The following is a 6,000-nucleotide window of genomic DNA, read 5'->3' on the forward strand; positions in this document are numbered from 1 at the left end:
CCTTTCTCTGTAACTTAGTTGCTCAAACCCAGGCAATATCAAATTGTACAACTTTAAACAATTTACTGTTTCTTCTTTTCTGTATCAGAATGGTCCATTTCTGCTTGCCATCCCGAACCTGAAACTATAACTGTTTCTCGTTGCATGGTGGCTGCCTGACCAGTTGAGTATTTCCAGCATTTTTTGTTTTTATTTCAGATTTCCAGAGTGCAGTTTTTTAATTTTCATGAAACAATTCAGCTGATCAACTTCATAATCCACCAGTGAATGGGACTCTTCCCTGCTAGATACTGTAACAGCAGAATTAGTTTGATGAAACTGAGCAGCAGAACCAAGAGTTTATAAATCACAAATGCAAGGCATTTCATGGTTGGAGAAATACCACGACCGACACCTGAAGGCTGGTATTCGACAAAAACACTGTGGCCTAAAGGAAAAATTGAGGATAGAAAGAATGCAGGAGACCTACCAAATGTTAAAGAACAGTGCATTTCTTCTTTAGTCCTGTCAAGACCATTTATAGCAAATAAGCCCCCCCCACCCCCCCACCGCCCTGAGAACCAAGAACGGAGGATAGCTTATGAAGGAAAGAGAGGTAGTCAGCACCCACTGAAATTAGCACCAAAGAGTTGCTCAACTGATACAAGGCTCAAGTTTATTTGTCACATGCACCAATTAAGGTGCAGTGAAATGAATTACCATGCAGCCATACAATCAAAAAGAGCACCATACCCACTAGAATTTAACATAAACATCCATCACAGTGGAATCAACTGTGATGGAAGGCAATGACGTTCACTCAATCTTCCTCCTTTGTTCACCGTGGTCGGGGCCATGAACCCTCCGTAGCCGCCGATACGGACGGCCCGATGTACAAGCCCTCTCGTCGGGATGATTGAAACTGACGTGGGGACGGATCGGAACACACACTCCGCGGCATGGAGTTCCCGAATCGGCCATTTTCTTACCGAACGCGGCTTCACGATGTTATAGGCCGCAGGCCGGCGGTTGGAGCACTACTTCTGGCGATCCCCGGCAAGGGATCGTCCCGCTCCACGATGGAAAGTCCACGTCTAGAAGCTACGAAGCTCCGCAGACCGCGCGCGGCTTCCCGATGTTATAATCCGCAGACCTGCGGTCGGAGCACTTCGAAGCAAGGGATCGCCCCGCTCTGCGATGGTAAGTTCGCCGCGCCAGTTACTGAAGCTCTGGGCCGGTCTCCGATAAAGGCCGCACCAAACCAATTGATAGGCTGCGAGGGGCCACATGCTGGAGTTTGACTAGGGTTAAAATGTACTTATCAAGAAAAAGTTTGGATAATATCTTACTGTTTTACTTCGACAATAAAGAAACTATTAATCAAAAGACTGTTTTGGAAGATTTATCTGTCGACGGTTTTGAATGTCTCGTGGAGAGCTCCCATGCGTAAAACGACGCTACCTCCTTACTATCTTCTAGTGGCTAAAGGGAGAAATTCCTTGAACGATACAAGAATCTGCCACTATACCAACTTTAGTGACCTTAGCCTCTACTCTTGAAATATGTCGGAAGGAACTGCAGATGCTGATTTAAACCAAAGATAGACACCAAAAGCTTGAGTAACTCAGCAGGTCAGACAGTATCTCTGGAAAAAAGGAATAGATAACATTATTCAGAGTCAGAAGAAGGGTCTAGACCCGAAACATCACCTATTCCTTTTCTTCAGAGATGCTGTCTGACCCTCTGAGTTATTCCAGCTTTTGGTGTCTATCCTCTACTCTGGAAGCCCAGAATTCTATTTGTTTTACTAACTTCTCAATTTGTCGTGCTGCTTTTCTGAAAAGTACTGCTTTTAAACCACTCTCGCCTTAAGCTGTTTCAATTGCAGCATTTCTAGTCCAAAGGTATCTCAAATAATTGCAGTTCCTATGTCAGTGAGGTGAGCAGCTGCCTAAGGTGTGCCTGAGGCAGATAACACATTGAGCAGTCTGCTTTACATGTTGTTATTGAAGATTAGCTTTCCTCCACATCACTGTCTAGTTAGACCTGCAACTGACTGATATTCTTATCTTACAAGCTGAAACCAGTTATTTTGCTGCAATGGATTTTATATTCAATATTGTTGTATCTGGAACCCTTGCCCTATTTCCTCAGCATATCTAGTTGTATGTTGATAACAGACAGCTGCACCTCACCAGTAGATCTCATAACTCTAAATTATTTCCAATGTGTTTAAAATTCTCAAACTAACCATATAACCATATAACAATTACAGCACGGAAACAGGCCATCTCGACCCTTCTAGTCCGTGCCGAAAACATAATCTCCCCTAGTCCCATATACCTGCGCTCAGACCATAACCCTCCATTCCCTTCCCATCCATATAACTATCCAATTTATTTTTAAATGATAAAAACAAACCTGCCTCCACCACCTTCACTGGAAGCTCATTCCACACAGCTACCACTCTCTGAGTAAAGAAGTTCCCCCTCATGTTACCCCTAAACTTCAGTCCCTTAATTCTCATGTCATGTCCCCTTGTTTGAATCTTCCCTACTCTCAGTGGGAAAAGCTTTTCCACGTCAACTCTGTCTATCCCTCTCATCATTTTAAAAACCTCTATCAAGTCCCCCCTTAACCTTCTGCGCTCCAAAGAATAAAGCCCTAACTTGTTCAACCTTTCTCTGTAACTTAGTTGCTGAAACCCAGGCAACATTCTAGTAAATCTCCTCTGTACTCTCTCTATTTTGTTGACATCCTTCCTATAATTAGGCGACCAAAATTGTACACCATACTCCAGAATTGGCCTCACCAATGCCTTGTACAATTTTAACATTACATCCCAACTTCTATACTCAATGCTCTGATTTATAAAGGCCAGCACACCAAAAGCTTTCTTTACCACCCTATCTACATGAGATTCCACTTTCAGGGAACTGTGCACAGTTATTCCCAGATCCCTCTGTTCACCTACATTCTTCAATTCCCTACCATTTACCATGTACGTCCTATTTTGATTTGTCCTGCCAAGATGTAGCACCTCACACTTATCAGCATTAAACTCCATCTGCCATCTTTCAGCCCACTCATCCAACTGGCATAAATCTCTCTGTAGACTTTGAAACTCTACTTCATTACCCGCAACCCCACCTATCTTAGTGTCATCTGCATACTTACTAATCCAATTTACCACACCATCATCCAGATCATTGATGTACATGACAAACAACAGTGGACCCAACACAGATCCCTGTGGCACCCCACTCGTCACTGGCCTCCAACCTGACAAACAACCATCCACCATTATTCTCTGGCATCTCCCATTCAGCCACTGTTGAATCCATCTTGCTACTCCACCATTAATACCCAACCATTAAACCTTCTTAACCAACCTTCCATGAGGAACCTTGTCAAAGGCCTTACTGAAGTCCATATACACAACATCCACTGCTTTACCCTCATCAATTTCCTGAGTAACATCTTCAAAAAATTCAAGAAGATTAGTTAAACAAGACCTTCCAGGCACAAATCCATGTTGACTGTTCCTAATCAGACTAATTAAGGCTGAGGTGATTGTGTTCTATCCCTTCTATAAAGTCCATGCATCTATCTGGCCATCATTCAAGACCAAACAGGACTGTTCATAATCATGACATCATGTATGATCTCTGAAACAAGTTTCTATTTGCATACCTGTGGAATCTTTTCCATTATCTAGATCAGCTACTTCCACCTCCAGAGCTTCACCCGTTTACACACCACACTATTTATCAGCTGGAGAAAGCCTTATAACTGGTTTTCCACCTGTTATTCCAAAGACCTTTTCCCGTATCCTAAGTTGGACCAAGTTATGTTTACCCATGCTTTGTGCTGGCTGGCAACATTAACTCTTGGTTAAGCAGCGCTTAAGGTTTAAAATTCTCATCCCTACATGCCTTCCTCCCACCCTCTCTGTACATTCCTTAAGATTATGCAAAACTCAGAAAAAACTCTGAAGTTGTTTTAAATGTTGCTTCTCTAGATTACAAATGTGTCTTTTAATGGCACCTATACAATACTTTAAGCTGCTGAGAACATAAGCTGTGGAATTCTTTACACAAAATCTTTTAGCTTTGTTCACTACCAGCTACTACCATTGTGATCTTGTATTAGGTTTTGTTTGATATTGCTCTAGCAAAATATCCCGAGATGTGTTAAAGCAACATGAAAGCCTTGGTGTTTAAGGGGGAACTGCAGATGCTGGAGAATCGAAGGTTACACAAAAAAGCTGGAGAAACTCAGCGGGTGCAGCAGCATCTATGGAGCAAAGGAAATAGGCAACGTTTCGGGCCGAAACCCTTCTTCAGACTGGGTTTCGGCCCGAAACGTTGCCTATTTCCTTCGCTCCATAGATGCTGCTGCACCCGCTGAGTTTCTCCAGCTTTTTTATGAAAGCCTTGGAGTAGGTGAAGAAGAGGTTTATTGGAATTACTCTCATGATGGAATTACTATCACAATTTAGACAGGAGAAATTGGGTTTATTCTACTTTGAACAGAGCAGCTTAGCTTCAGTTTTGTTCAGTTAATGATTGTCACGTGTATCAAGGAAAGGACTATGCAGTAAACCCATTTTAATGGATGTGTTTATAATGGATTTTGGTTATAGCGGAATGACCTACCAATGGCTGCCCACTTCATCCCGACAAATTGAAAGTACATCAAAAGTTTATAAATGAAATTTCAACAGTAATTCTTAAAGCAATGTATTTATCATTGCTCTGAAGTAGGGGAAGAGGTGAATACATGCATTCACGGAAACATAGAACAGAAAATGTCCATTCAGCTGTTGAATATATAACATTTCTATGAAAAATAATTCCAGCTAATCCTAGTTCCTGCCTTTTCCCTCTAGCCCTGCTTAAGTACTTTGCCAGGTCCCTCTAGAAGGCCAAGATTGAATCTGCATCTACAATTACCTCTGGAAATGTATTCTCGACCCAAAATGTTTATGCCAAAAAATAAACATTTTTTGCTTAAATCCTCTTATTTTTGGCAGTCTGGTTCTTCGTCCTTCCAAAAAGAACAAATTATTTTTCACTCTGCAATAATTTTAAACAACTGTCTCAGAACCTCTTACTGGTTTCTTTGTTCGAAGGTGAGCAACCCCAATTTCTCTGGTATTTCCACATTAAAACATTAAAATGAAGAAGCTTATTAAGTAATGAGATATTATACAACTCTGACCTGCATAGGTTTTTAGATGTCCGAGATGTCTGATTTACAAAAGGCCTGAACGCAGGTACAATAATTCTTAGGGAAGCTTACACAATAACAAAAAGTGTTGGAGTAATTCAGCAGGTCAGGCAACATCTCTGGAGCACTCTGCAGATGGGGGGGGGGGGGGGGGGGGGGGGGGGGGGGGGAGAGGGAGAGAAAGGCTGGAAAAGGAAATACAGGACAAAGCATGGCAGGTAATGGATTTGCATTGGCAAGGGGGGTTTTGATAGATGGTTGGAAAAAAGGCCAGAGATAAAAACAAAAGGTATGAGACAGGTTTGAAGAGTACTGAAGTATGAAACCAGAGATAGGTAAGAGGCAGTGGTAGGAGAGAAATAGATGAGAATCCTGCGGCACAGGGGGGAAAGTAGGGGGTGATGTTTGGGGGTAGGGGGTTAGTTGGAGGTGACCCAAAATTGGAGAATTCAATGTTCATACCACTGGGTTGTAAGTTATACACATCCTCCAGTTTACATGTGGCCTCTCTCTGGCAATGGAGGAGGTCCAGGACAGGGAGGTCAGTGTGAGAGTGGGAAGGGGAGTTAAAATAGTTAGCAACCAGGAAATCCAGAAAGCCTTCGCAGTCCGACTGTAAATGCTCAGCTAACAGGATATTCTTTATTGGCAGGGGGATTGAATAATTAAGTAGAGGCCTCTGGATTGCTTAACCTGGCAATATAACCAAAGTTTGGGCAGAAGCAGGACTGACAAATGTTGTGAAACATACTGCAGGAAGAACACGCAAACAGATGCTCCAAAGCTAAT

This window comes from Leucoraja erinacea, chromosome 3, assembly GCF_028641065.1.
Source record: "Leucoraja erinacea ecotype New England chromosome 3, Leri_hhj_1, whole genome shotgun sequence".
Taxonomy (NCBI): domain Eukaryota; kingdom Metazoa; phylum Chordata; class Chondrichthyes; order Rajiformes; family Rajidae; genus Leucoraja; species Leucoraja erinaceus.